The sequence below is a fragment of the Pongo pygmaeus genome, chromosome 10 (assembly GCF_028885625.2).
Source record: "Pongo pygmaeus isolate AG05252 chromosome 10, NHGRI_mPonPyg2-v2.0_pri, whole genome shotgun sequence".
Lineage (NCBI taxonomy): Eukaryota > Metazoa > Chordata > Mammalia > Primates > Hominidae > Pongo > Pongo pygmaeus.
Window position 1 is genome coordinate 15,180,527 of NC_072383.2, and position 15,158 is coordinate 15,195,684.

At 38.2% G+C, this 15,158-nt stretch overlaps 1 protein-coding gene across 2 annotated transcripts in view; it reads right to left on the minus strand.

Moving 5' to 3' along the window:
- Positions 1-2,181: 2,181 nt before the first annotated feature.
- The window catches only part of LOC129010400 (histone H4), a 35,274-nt gene continuing 22,297 nt past the window's right edge, over positions 2,182-15,158 (minus strand). Inside the window, exons 3-4 of one of the 2 annotated variants that reach the window (XM_054444590.2) lie at positions 4,149-4,305; positions 2,182-3,161 (exon numbers count right to left, since the gene is read on the minus strand). The gene's annotated coding sequence lies outside the window, so the exon portion shown is untranslated. Of the gene's footprint in view, positions 3,162-4,148; positions 4,429-15,158 lie in introns of both variants that reach the window. The other variant, XM_054444589.2, reaches the window with a different exon arrangement.

Below are 15,158 nucleotides of genomic sequence, written 5' to 3' on the forward strand. Positions count from 1 at the left end.
GACCTTTCCCCTAACCTCAAGAATTTTATATACAGCTGCCTATTTGACATTTCCACCTGGATGTGTAATACAAATTTTCAGTTTAACATGTCCAAAACCACACTCCTGTTTTTCTCTGCCCCCTCCTTAATCCTGCACCTCCCCTAGTCCTCCCCACATCAATAATGACAGGTACATCCCTTCACAACTCTAGTTTCTCAGGCTGCAGTTAATTCTTCTTTCTCTTTTATACTCTACATATAATCCCTCTCTAATTTCCAGTAGGTTGGCTTTACCTTCAAAATACATCCAGAATCCAACTGCTTCTCACCATTGCTATCGCTACCACTCTGGTTCAAATGACCATCATCTCTTGCATTCTTGCCCCCTATAGGCTATGCTCCTCACAACAGATAAAATGACTCTTTTAAATCATAATTCAGATTTTATTACCCCTAGTTCAAAACCCTTCAGTGGCTCCCATCTCATTTACAACAAGGGCAATGCTTTTTCAGTAGTTCCCAATATCTTAAGTTAACAGACCCTCTGCTCCCATGTCCCACCATTGTTTCCTTCACCAAGTCTGCTTTAGCTTCACTGGCCTTCTGGATATTTCTTCAACATACTAGACATGTGTTATGAACTGAATATTTGTGTCTCCCTAAATTAATATATTGAAGCCCCTTTCTCCAATGTGATGATATATGAAGGTGAGGACTTTGGGAGGTAATTAGGGTTAGATGAGGTCATAAGGGTGGGACTTTCATAAAGGGATTAGTGCCTTTATAAGAGGAGACACCAGAGAGCTTGCTTTCTCTTTTTCTCCTGCGCATGCATGCACTAAGAAGGTTATGTGAGCACAATGAGATGACAGCCACCTATAAGCCAAGAGACCAGGCCTCAGAATAAAACCTACCATGCCAGCACCTTGATCTTGGACTTCCAAGCTTTCAGAACTATGAGAAATAAATTTCTGTTGTTTAAGCCACCCAGTTGATGGTGTTCTGTGATGACAGCCTGAACTAAGTAGTACAGAATGGTCCCATTTCGTAGCTTTTGCACTTGCCACTCTCCTACCTTGAATACTCTTCTCTCATATACTTCATTGCTCATTTTCTCACCTCCTTCAGGCTTTACTCAATGTTGCTTTAGTAAAGTCTTCTCTGACTGCTGTATTAAAAATTGCAACCCCTGCCAGGTGCGGTGGCTCATGCCTGTAATCCCAGCACTTTGGGAGGCTGAGGCAGGAGAATCACTTGAACCCAGGAGGCTGAGGTTGCAGTGAGCTGAGATTGCGCCATTGCACTCCAGCCTGGGCAACAAGAGTGAAACTCCGTCTCAAAAAAAAAAAAAAATTGCAACCCCTTCCCCTACCCTGTCTGACTACACTGTATTTAGAGCTATTTGGTGCACACACACACACACACACACACACACACACACACACACCCCTGATTTTTTTCTGTTTATTCCCAGTTGAATGTTATGTCCATGACAGCAGGGATTTTTACCTATTGTGTCTGCTGGGGTAGTTCCAGTAACTAAATTGGTGATGGCACAAAAATGGAAAGACAGTTATTTTTAAAGCGATGTTGTTATTTATTTCTTTTTTTTTAAAATTTTACTTTAAGTTCTGGGATACATGTGCAGAACTTGCAGGTATACATTAGCCATGGTGTTTAGCTGCACTTATTTACTCTTTTTAAGATAGTAAGGCTGACTTGATTGGAGGAGGCCATGGCAGCAGGTATAGGAGGGGTCTTGCGGTGTGGGAGAGAGCTTGGACTCAAGTCCTTTAAAGAGATTTCAGCAAAGGATGAAGAAACTGTGGCTCAGAGTGATCCTTAGATTTGTATAAATTCACATAAATAATAGTCATGGAAATTGCAATGAAAAGCTCTGTAATTCCATGTCTAATTCTCCCTGCCTCATAGAATGCAGCCCTTCTAACTTCATTATATTCTAATCTTGGAATGTAGACCACCTCTCAGGGTTGGTGAAAACAAAAAAACAGAAAGGATAAGCATGCCATGATCCTTCTAGAACTCTAAACTTGGATTCATACCTGGGATTTAATGTGGTACCATTTTCAAATAAATCTCCAACTAGAATTATAGCTTCATTTGTTTATTTGTGGCAACAATTTCTTTGGTTGGTGACTGAAGCAAATTTTCCCGAAAAGCCCAAATCCACCATATACCAGGCATCTGCCTCTCATTGGTTTTTTTTTTTGTTTTTTTTTTTTTCTGCTATTGACTTATAATTATTCCCTCTGCTTAGGTCATTAATTTAAAAAGTAAATAGGGTAAAACATTTCAAGATAATAAACTGGGCTACATTAATTATACTTAAATTATGTTTTATGTTAAAATCTACATCATTTGACCTTGAGAAATTACACCACTCTCTTTCCAGTTAAAAAATTCAGTTTCCAGGGACTTGAGAGTATACCTAATCTGAATGAGTTAGAAACTTCTCAGAGGCCAGGCATGATGGCTCATGCTTGTAATCCCAGAACTTTGGGAGGTTGAGGTGGGTGGATCACTTGAGCTTAGGAGTTCGAGATCGGCCTGGGCCACATAATGAAACCCCATCTCTACAAAAAATACAAAAATTAGCCAGGCATGGTGGTGCACACCTGCAGTCCCAGCTACTCAAGGGGCTGAGGCAGAAGGACTGCTTGAGCCCAGAGGGTTGAGGCTGCAGTGAGTCGTGTTTGTGCCACTGCACTCCAGCCTGGGCAACGAAGCAAGACCCTGTCTAGAAAAAAAAAAAATTGTTCTCAGAAAAATAAGCATACAAATGAGAGATAGAAATGAATACAGAGATATAGTATCTCTTAAATTAGAAAATCAGCACAAGCATATAAGAGATGTCATCACAGAGGAGGCAAATTCAAGTTGAAAAGTTTCTTCCCAAACATACTCTACTCTTGTACATCGACTGTAGAATATTGAAGCCCCCACACTCTATTACATCACTACATGGCTTATTATGTGAATTTTTTACAATACAAACAAAACATACAGAAATGCAATATATGAATACAGCTAAACGCAGAATGGTGACTTTTTTTCTCTTCAAGAGGCCATGGTTTTTGAATATATGTAATTTTTTCAAACACAATGGCTTTCTCAAGTGATCTGGATTGATTGAAGTTGATAGACTGAGTTGTATGTTTCCTGTGAGACAACATTAGAGATAATACTGAAATATTAACTACATTAACTATGCAGTTGTAGCAATAATTAATGACCAACAGGAAATTAAAATACCTTGCAAACAGTTTACAGATAATAATAAAAAGGAAATTTTGTATGCTTCTGGGTAATCATTACATTACTCTCATATTTATAAACTATTTTTCCAAATAGATATTTTTAAGAAGTTAACAAAGTACGGCGAGTATATGTGCCAAATCAAATAGAACAAAATTTTTACGATGTTTCCCCACCTCAGTTCTGCTCCACATAGGCAATTTTAAAGTCTTTTGTAAGTTGAAAATATAATTTTCCTTCATCACTGCTTCTATGGGTTCTTTACATCTTTCACTCCAATGATATGCAACTTATATTGCAATTTTGCAAAAACAAAGGAAAAAATGTCTACCATGTGGCTAGCGTAAGAAGCTAGATTCTGCTATCCATTCTGCATGAAGCCATCTGCCTTGTGGGTGTAATTGCAATGATCTACATTTCTCACATTGTTAGAGTTAGAAGTATGTGAAAAAGGTAAGTTTTATGGCTGATAAAATTGGATAGAGTTGATATATGTAACTTACATCTAGGGCTGGCACTACACATTAATTTTTTAATTCTAGAAAAAGATGTAGTATATAATAATATGTATCAACTGCTTGGGTGATTTTGACTGAATTAATTGTTGTAAGCAAATTACTGGTAAATGTTATTAAATGCCCATTTTACCTGCAAGAAATGAGTTTCATTTTAGCAAGCTGAAAGACCAACTTGATGAATATATTAAATATTCACTTGAGAATAGTGTATTTCCATATAGCTAGATTATACAAATGTTAAGAAAACTGTCAGCAGTTAATTCTTCAAACTATAAGTGGAAATAAGAACTACTGCTGCATGGGCATAAAATGATATGAAAGCTTAATGAGTTGTTCACTTGATATTTTTAACACTTAAAATTTCAGCCCTTACCTGCTATTTGTCTTGCCACTCTGAGCAAGTGAGTGCCCAATTAAAATCGCAAGTGTCCTTATTTGTCCATGAAAACAGTCTCTTCAGTTGGTGACTGACACAACATTCATAGTCCATTTGGAACCCAAATCCATCATCCACCGATGTTCTGTTTCTTCTGGGGTTTGAATAGACAGGCTTTTATCAAAGTCACTCACTAGAGAGCCATCACTTGCTCTGTCAGAAGATATCAAAGGATCACAGAGACTGAACTAGGTGGATGTTTTCCTGTGAGATTACACTGGAAATGAAATGTGAAATTAAGTGACAGCCAAAGCGAGCTAGCATATACTTTCTCAAAGTAATCAAAACTGGGCCAAAACCTTTACTGGTTGGTTTCCAAAAATCACTTGGCTTCTCCCATTCCTTGGACCTTTATTCCTCATCATTCTTCTTTTACTATTTGGTCCCTGCCTTTTTACCACTCTCATTAAGTTTGTATCTTCTAGATTATAGATGGCCTTGCAAGCCCAATACCAGCCTGCAACAGCAACTTCCATTTACGTGGGGCCTCTTGATGGAATCTGGTCCCCTGCCATTCCCTCCACTCTGGCCCATGGACAAGTTTTTCATGACCCTTCATTTCCTTCATGACAGAAGTAGCCAGACAGATTTGATGCTCCCCTTCACTGTGCTGTTTTCTCTTTCTGGAGACCCTAATAGGCAGCAGGTAGACATAAGCATGGGGGTATACAAAGGGTCAAAGATTTGGCCAATAAATATATTAGGGGAAAATGAGGAGAGCAAAGACCACTTGGTGGTGGCCATTAAGCAGACCATCCAGAGGCAAAACTCCTTCTCTGAGAAATTTAGAAGTAATTAGATGTCCCTATTGTCTAAAGCTGGCCTCGAGTACCTGACTTCTTTCCCAAAAATTTTATAGGTAACAAAAATTTCTATACATCTCTAGAATGAACACATGTTGAAACTCATTGTGCAACTCTTGCTGACATCAAGGCACCAAAATGTCTACAAATGTAATTATTTATCATGGCCTAGGTGGATAATACGGCCCAAATTACCCTCAAGCTCCCTCTTCAAGGTCCATAAATGCCCCTACGGAAAAATCCACTGTGGTGTGCTCAGTCCTCTCTTGCTGAAGTGCCCCACTGCACTCTGCTGCAGTGTTCTTTCTGTCTAATAAAACTTTCCCTTTCAAACCTATACTGCTGTGGGTAAATTCTTCTTTCTACCTCCGAGCCTACCACCTTCCATTGCCGGGGCTCTGACACCTTGCGAAACAAATATAAAGAAGCTTTTATCAAAAAAAGCTTGGGAATCAATCACAGCATTATGCAAATTGGCCATAAAAGCTGCAAGAAAAATTTGAAGAATCCTGTTTTGATATTGGTAAATTTCGAGTTTTCAATTTATGCAATACTCCTTTGAAGTCAATGTTAATAATACCAATTTAACACAACAGTTAGTGAATTTACTTAACCTGGATGGACCTAGTTTTGAATCTTATATGTTTTTACTTCAAAGTTAGATCAATTCTTTAAAATGATAAACAAGTTTTGTCAATATAAATGTCCATAGTAAAGAAGAATGGTTTTTTTTTTGTACTTCATTCAACTATTGAAACATTCTAAAGTGTGTTTCGAATAACTTGGATATGTGAAACATTTTCAACTGTAAACTTTATGAAATCCAGTAAATTGAAAAGTCTCCTGATTGAGAAGTACGTGTAAAATACACACTAGATTTCAAAAGCTTAGTGCAATAAAAGAATGTATAATGCCTCAAATTTTTGTTTTTGTTTTTGTTTTTGTGACAATCTCACTCTGTCACCCAGGCTGGAGTGCAGTGGTGCAATCTTGGCTCACTGCAACCTCTGCCTCTGGGGTTCAAGCAATTCTCGTGCCTCAGCCTCCCGAGTAGCTGGAATTACAGGCATGCGCCACCACGCTTGGCTAATTTTTGTGTTTTTAGCAGAGATGGGGTTTTATCATGTTGGCCAGGTGGTCTTGAACTCCTGACCTCAAGTGATCCTCCTGCCTTGGGCTCCCAAAGTGCTGGGATTACAGGCGTGAGCCAACAATTGACCTCAACAATTTTATTTGGTTTGCTGTTGAAATGATATTTTGGACATATTGAGTCAAGTAAAATATATTTTAAAAATTAATTTTACCAATTTCTTTTTTCTTTTTTAAAATGGGTACTAGAAAGTTTTAAATTACACATGTGGCTCACATAACAGCACTACATTTCTATTGAGCAGCTCTGTTCTAGATTAGGTCATGGCTGGCTCCACACAAAACATGAACTATTTTAAAAAGACAATTGTCTAATTTAACAGTTGATTCTTTTGAAAACCCAATTTTCTCCTGTTACAAAGAGGAACTAACTAAATAAAGAAAGAAAGCTGATTTCAAACTGAGGCTTCTTTATTTATTAGCATTATGTCTTTTGTCAAGTTTATTAACATCTTCAGTATAAATGAAGTCAATAAGTTTATTTCGTAGGAATGTCATGAGGATCAAACTAAGTAAAGCAGATAATGTACTTAGCACAGTGCTGGGTACAAAGTTAGCCCCACATCTGTGGTTAATGACTAAACCTGGAAATCAAGCTGAGCATGGTTGCTCATGCCTGTAATCACACTTTTGGAGGCTAGGGCAGGAGGACTGCTTGAGCCCAGGAGTTCAAGGCTGCAGTGAGCTATGATTATGCGATTGCATTCCAGCTTGGGTTACAGAATGAGACTCCAAATCTAAAAAAATTTAAAATAAAAATAAAACTGTAAATCAGTGAGAACTAAACTAAAAAGTGATCAATAAAGAAGGAATGGATTTTTAGAATGTTCAAATGGAGACTAGATGTCAGGGTGGACAACAGAGGGCAACAGAGGGTGGGATAAGAATAGGAAAACTCCCAGGCCACAAAAAAGGAAGATTAAATCTGTGAGAAAATTATTTATTCAATTTTAAACATGTTGAGGAGTAGGTGACTGTGGAAATTTTTGAGGAGATAATCTTAGGTAGAAAATCCAGGTTTGGAGCTAAGGAGATTGGTCTGAATTCTCAACAGAGACTTGGAGTCCATAGGTAAGAGGTAGTAGTAGGTGGAACCATGGAAAGGTGTGAGATTACCCAGGGAATGTGTTGAGACACAATATAATAAAGAGACAGCTCACTGAGAAAGATAATCAGGACACCCTGGCATCTAAAAGGAAGGCAGAGCCTGTAATCCTAGCACTTTGGGAGGCCAAGGCGGGCAGAACACCTGGGGTCAGGAGTTCAAGACCAGCATTGCAAACATGGCGAAACCCCATCTCTATTAAAAATACAAAAAAATTAGCCAGGTATGGTAGTGGGTACTTGTAGTCCCACCTACTTGGGAGGCTGAGGCAGGAGAATTGCTTGAGCCAGAGAGGCGGATGTTGCGGTGAGCCAATATTGTGCCACTGAACTCTAGCCTGGGCGACAGAGAGAGACGCCATCTCAAAACAAACAAAAATAATAATAAAATTAAATTAAAGGAGGGCAGAGGACGAGGATCTTGGAGAAGAGACTGAAGAGGAATAGCCTGCGAGGTAGGAGGAAAAATAGAAAAAAAGATACAAAATGAAAACCAAGAAAGGATGAATTTCTCAGTGTGCCCTTGAATATGTGGAAGAAAAGGAAATACAAGAGATATACTCACCAAAATTTTCACTACCTGGTAACATTTTACCAAAGACTGACCTTTGCAGAGAGTTAAACATTTTGTACACCTGGAAGTGGTGATGGCCTCATATCTCCTTTTCATCCCTTGATATGGAAAAGTCTAATGTTTTATGAGCCTAGCAGCCTTTTATCTGGTTTGCTAAAGTCTCTTAACCCCAGTTTGTTTTGTACACAGATATCTGTATCACTTTTCACAAATGTAATTAGATTCAATAACAGAAACAAAATGTATTGTTTACAATATGGCCATGAATTTGCTGAATTCTCCTTATCAAAATGTCATTGCTTAAAATAAAGAAATACAGTGTGGAAGAAAGATCTGTGGGTGAGGATCTTAGAAAATGTGAATTAAAGTCCCTGCCCAAATCTGGAAGCAGAAGAATCAGGAACCACCACCTGGTAACATTTTACCGAAGACTGACCTTTGCAGAGAGTTAAACATTTTGTACACCTGGAAGTGGTGATGGCCACATATCTCCCTTTCATCTCTTTTTATGGAAAAGTCTGTGGTCTTATGAGCCCAAGGTAAGGACTGTAGCACATCTGATTTGAAACCAGATTACTAGTTAAGAGGTTAAAATGAGGTATCGCAAAGAGTACACACTGAGGACTCAGGGCTTATACTTTTTAAAAAGGCTATTTCTTCTAGAGAAACATTTTAACTAAGTGTAGTGCTTAAGTTTCATTATTATACACTGATTTATTTTTGTTAGAGAATGAATTCTGAATCAGTATATGTGGCTCCATGGAAAAAAGGCCAATTATTTTGCAATAATATTATATAAAATCCTCTTTGTAAGAATTAAAGAAAGAGGAAAGAAACATGAAAGGTGGCTCAACAGCCAAGGACAGGTTTATTTTAGGGAAAACAAACCTGAGAGGGGCTTCTGGCTGAGTTAGGTCAGAGCCTGCTCTCTTACAGACTAAGAGTTTTTAAGGATTCAGGGTGGGAGAGTTTATCAGAGGCTTGGACTGCTTCTGTGTCTTTGTTGTGCTTATCTGGCAGGGAGAGTTTTATGACTGTTCCCATACATCTTCTTGCAGCTGCAGGCATACCCCCCAAGTCTGCTTTTAGCTTCCCTATCTTAGTGCACCTGAAGGGAAAGGAATGTGCTTTTTAAGCTCCACCGTTTTACTGGGGCCCCATTGTATGAGGGTAAAGTTTGGCAGAGACTTTCCCCCACTTCCCCCTGTGCCAGAGCTGTCTTATCTTTGTTTTACTGTCTGCTCTTCCTGGCTGCTTCTTGTTAGAAGGGAAGTGATTTCCTTGAAATGCATGAGGCTAGAAAGGGAGCTGGAACTTAAAGTGGCGGTGTTTGTCTGAGATGACAGTGCTTCTGCTCTGTCACTCACCCTATTGTTGAAAATGGTACAAACATCCTCCTTATCCTGCCTATTATTTAATGCATCTCTCTCTTCTGCTTTTTGATATATCCCATCAATATTTTTCTCCATATGCCACCTTAGTTCAGATCTTTATCATTTCACATGGTTTCAAACATCAGCCTTTCATCTGGTTTGCTAAAGTTTCCTTACCTCAGTTTGTTTTGTACACAGCTATCTGTATCATGTTTCACAAATGTAATTAGATTCAGTAACAAAAACAAAATGTATTGTTTACAATATAGCCATTAATATGCTGACTTCTGGTTATCAAAATGTCATTGCTTAAGGAAATAGATTGTGGAAGAAAGATCTGTGGGTGAGGATCTTAGAAAATGTGAATTAAAGTCCCTGCTATACACCATATAATGAGTTTTATTTTCCTCATTTAGGCCTTAGTTTTCTCATTTGTTAAACAAACTTTCTCATTTGTTAAACAAAGTAGTTTAAACAGATGATCTCTGAAGCTTCTAAATCCTGATTCTGAATATAGCTTGACTGGCCCATGGACATTCAGGTCTTTGCATTGAGTTTCCCATTAAATTTCCTGAGGCATTTTTTTTTCATTCAATAAAGTTTAAGGAACATGAATCAGTAGTGGGCCCCATGTTGGACCCTGAGTGTAGAAAAATTCCCCACCCAGAGAAACAGAAGACAGCCATCCATCCACATATTTGTAATACATCAATATGTAATCAAGGCAGCAATAGCAGTGTTGTACACAGTGCAATGGAAGGGCGATGATAAAAAATAGCTTTGCCTGAGGATGCTAAATGAAGATAATAGGCAAGCTTACATGGCAGATACAAGAATAGAAAAAAAAAAAACCTGAAAAGCAAGGAGGCAGAAAAGATTCAATAAAATGTTAGGTAGACATCTGATTAAAGTGGATTATTAAATACAAACTCCTAGTTAAGTGCAGTGGATTAAATGTATATGCTTACCTTTGCTTCTCCTTATTTCTCTAAAATGATAATGCATAGATTAAAAAAACAAATACAAACTGTAAAAGAAAAAAAAAGAGAAGATAACAGCAGACCAGAGATGGCAAGAAAATTGGGAAAAATTAAAAAGAATATGGACATGAGAAATTAACTTAGAAGACTGAATAAAGATGAAAACGATGTGCTCTGCAAGTTCAGGGGAGAGCCAAAAAAAGCAACCTCCGCTTGCACTGAGGAACTCCAAAAGTGTCAGAAATTAAAAATGCAAGGTGCCTCTGAAGGTAGTTGTGCATATAGGGCTGAAAACATGTTTGGTTTAAAGTTGGTTTGAGAAGCAGTTAGAGCCTGTGCGGCCCACCCTCACCTCAACAGAGATGGGAGGTTTATTCTCTGGAGACACTGAATCAGAGGATTCAATGTGAAGGATAGACATCTGCTATCCTTCACACTCAGGATAGCAGAAAGGTGAGGAGGCTGAACTGAAAGGGGTAGGGACTAGAAGCCTACATACTGAAAAATGAGACCCCAAGCTCCAGTCCACAACTTTGGGTTTGTTCACATGTAGCCTTATTATTGTGCAGGCAGAAGATTCTCATGGAAAACTGACATAGCAAAAAAAAAAAAAAAAAAAAAAAAAATCTAAAGATACTGGCAGCTAATGATTCACTTAAAAATAAGTCCCTACCTGTTACCCTACAGAGAAAGTCATTGGTCAACAGGTAGAACTTAAGTACAAAGCTTGCAATCAGCTTTCTAGTGCCTCACTATTAAATATGAATGGGAAGCTTAAATATTATCTGGCATTAGAGGGAAGCCTCCATTATAAAATATACAGAAAAAAACTGTATATAAAATATACAGAAAAAGTACAGAAAATATACAGAAAAAATACTCCAAAAAATTAAAAGTGTAAGAATAATAAAGAAGTATCGGGGAACTTGCCCCCTGTAGTCACGTAGGTTCTTTTCTATTTTCCCCAAGCGTCGGCCGGGTTGAGAAATAAAGGGACAGAGTACAAAAGAGAGAAATTTTAAAGCTGGGTGTCCGGGGGAGGCATCACATGTCTGTAGGTTCCGTGATGCCCCTGAGCTGTGAAACCAGCAAGTTTTTATTAGTGATTTTCAAAAGGGGAGGGAGTGTGCGAATAGGGTGTGGGTCACAGAGCTCACATGCTTCACAAGGTAATAGAATATCACAAGGCAAATGGAGGCAGGGCGAGATCACAGGACCACAGGACTGGGGTGAAATTAAAATTGCTAATGAAGTTTCGGCACCATTGTCATTGATAACATCTTATCAGGAGACAGGGTTTGAGAGCAACCGGTCTGACCACAATTTATTAGGTGGGAATTTCCTCGTCCTAATAAGCCTGGGAGACTGGGGCTTATTTCATCCCTACAGTTTCAACCATAGAAGAAGGTCACACCCAAGGGGGCCATTTTAGAGGTCTACCCTCAGGGGCGCATTCTCTTTCTCAGGGATGTTCCTTGCTGAGAAAAAGAATTCAGCAATATTTCTCCCATTTGCTTTTGAAAGAAGAGAAATATGGCTCTGTTCTGCCCAGCTCATCAGCAGTCAGAGTTTAAGGTTATCTCTCTTGTTCCCTGAACATTGCTGTTATCCTGTTCTTTTTTCAAGGTGCCCAGATTTCATATTGTTCAAACACACATGCTCTACAATTTGTGCAGTTAATGCAATCATCACAGGGTCCTGAGGCAACATACATCCTCCTCAGCCTAGGAGATGACAGGATTAAGAGATTAAAGTAAAGACAGGCATAGGAAATCACAAGGGTATTGATTGGGGAAGTGATAAGTGTCCATGAAATCTTCACAATTTATGTTTAGAGACTGCAGTAAAGACAGGCATAAGAAATTATAAAAGTATTAATTTGGGGAACTAATAAATGTCCATGAAATCTTCACAATCCACATTCTTCTGCCATGGCTTCAGCCGGTCCTTCTGTTCGGGGTCCCTGACTTCCCGCAACAATGAAGCATTAAAAAAAAAAAAAATCTAAGCAGCCCCAAAGATATGAGATAATATTGCAACCCTGAAACAAGAAAAACTATGTGTTTATTTAAAAAGCAATATTCAAAGACCAAAACAACATCTCACAAAGAAATAAAAAGCCATTAAAAAATTCCATTAGGATGAAAGATAAAGCTTAAGAAACTTCCAGTAGTACAGCAAAAAACACAAACAGAGAATGAATAAAATATAGTAATAAATAATAGATTTCTATTAAGAGGGAAGAAAGAAAACAGAGAAAATTATCAAATAAATAATAAGAAATAACAGGCCTACCAAGTACCCTGCACAACAAATGAAGACCTACACCAAACACAATGAAGACATTTCAAAGCGCAGCTAGATACAATTCTAAAAGCTTTTAGACGTAAAAAGTCAAATACATGTGATTAGAAATCAGAATGTCTTTAAATTTCTCAATAGCTCGATGGAAACTAGCTGATATGGTTTAGACCTTTATCCCCTCTAAATCTCATGTTGAATTGTAATCCCCAATGTTGGAGGTGGGGCCTGGTGGGAGATGTTTGGGTCATGTGGGTGGATCCCTCATGAATAGCTTGGTGCTGTCCCTGCAGTAATGAATTCAGGTAAGATCTCGTTGTTTAAAAGGGTGTGGCACTTCCCCCGTCTCTCTTGCTCTCTCTCTCTCCCTGTGATGTGCTTGCTTCCCTTTGCCTTCTGCCATGATTGAAAGCTTCTTGAGGGCCTCACCAGAAGCAGATACCAACACTATGCTTCCTGTATAGTCTGCGAAACCGTGAGGCAATGAAACATCTTTTCTTTATAAATTATGCAGTCTCAAGTATTGCTTTATAGTGATGCAAATGGACTAACACACTAGCAGACAACAGAAAAATGTTTTCAAATTCAAAGAAAAAATGATGTTTTATACTCAAAGTATCAGTCAATTGTAAGAGGAGAATAAAAATTCTTTCAGACATGCAAGTTCTGAAAGACCTAGAGACCAACCCGTACAGACTGAATCAGAAGGCTTCAGAAAAAAATTAAACATTTTTCACTTCTATAGGGGATATTAAAGGATCAACCATGATCGATAATTTTTAACTCCAGGGAAAACAAAAATTTTTACAAGAAATTTAATCATAAAATATATGGCTCAGTTATGAATAATATTCATGTAGTTATAATAATATAAATACTTGAATACTGATTTATCCAAAAACTTTGAAATAGACTTGACGGATGGGGGTTGGAAAAGTTCATGAGTAGGTAGAAGGGAGGGATATGTAAGAGACGTAATTTTTCCTCCTTCGTGGTAGGAAGTTTATAGATGAAACCCAAAACTAAAGTTTAGATGTAGCAGTTGTTACATGTTATTTAGAAATATAGTGATAATTACCAGAAGAAAAAGCTGGTTGATATCTGGAGAGCAGAAACTGGGTGTAGGGATAGGTGCAGCATTTTTGTCATTCATTATACACTTTGTAAAACAATTGGATTTTTAAGACTAAATACATGTTTTATTTTGATTAAAAAAATCAAGATTAAATTACAAAAAGAGGTCGAGTGTGGTGGCTCACGCCTGTAATCCTAGCACTTTGGGAGGCCGAAGCGGGTGGATCACGAGGTCAGGAGATCGAGACCATCCTGGCTAACATTGTGAAACCCCGTCTCTACTAAAAATACAAAAAATTAGGCAGGCATGGTGGCGGGCACCTGCAGTCTCAGCTACTCGGGAGGCTGAGGCAGGAGAATGGCGTGAACCCAGGAGGTGGAGCTTGCAGTGAGCCGAAACTGCACCACTGCACTCCAGCCTGGGCGACACAGTGAGACTTGTCTCAAAAAAAAAAAAAAAAAAAAAATTACAAAAAGAAACACTAAGATTAAATGGAGAATTTCTTGTGAGAGTGTGTTGAGTTCACATATTCCCACTAATCTCCAAGACTCCTAACAAAAAATAAAAAATAAAAAGTAAAGATAAACAACAATTTACAAAGAGCTAAAAACCAAATAGCCAGAAAATGTTGGTAATTGAAAACGCGGGTCTGATGCTTTCAAAAGAGGTTTAGGTAAGAAACATAAATTCGAGCATCATCTTTAGCTAGGTGGTAAATTAATACATTAATTTGAATGAACTCATTTTAGGATAAATAATGAGTGAGGAGAGAATGAGCCTTCCTGCTAGAAACAGACTGAAGATCCAGAAACTCAAATTTTAGGGTGCGGTGTGGTGGGTGGACAGGTAACATGATCCATTAACACCTACCATCTGGGGAGAAACTAGGAACTTAAATGGGGGCCCTCTCACCTCCAAAGCAATGGCTTAAAACAAATTATAATCCCTGCTGGGAAAAGTGGCCTGTATCAAGCTGCTGCTCAGAGTGGGGAAGAGAGAAGACTGGCAGCCTCCATACCAGGACCACGGCCATGCCAACCTTTGCTAGGTACACAATAGCCCACAGAGCATTAAATATAAGCTATCAATTTAAGCCTGGAATGGAGCTGAGAAGCCCAGTCAGTCATGTGGACACAATCTTTAAGTAATCAGAGACACAGTAAAATTAAAGAGTATATGGAGCCCCAATCCAGAATGCCATAGAGAGAGAAGATGCAAAACCAAGTGGCTAGGTCATGAGCAATTGACCCAGGTACTTTGGTAAGGGGTTAATAGTGCGGATCCTGGAGCTACGTTATAATAATTTAAATCTTGAATCCATTGTTTACTGACAGTATGATGCTAGCTATTTTTACTTATCAGCCAGTGTTCTTAGCTTTCTCATCCGTAAAACAGGTGGAAACACAGCACCTATTTCATAGAATTTTTGTGAATCACCCTTTAAAAAGAGTAAGCACTCAGAAAATATTAACTATAAGTACACTTATATATACTATTAATACTATTAATAATTATTGTTTTGTTATGTTAGTATTTTATGAGTTCCAGAAGTAAAAAATGAAGAAAATTAAAAACAAGCAATATTTAA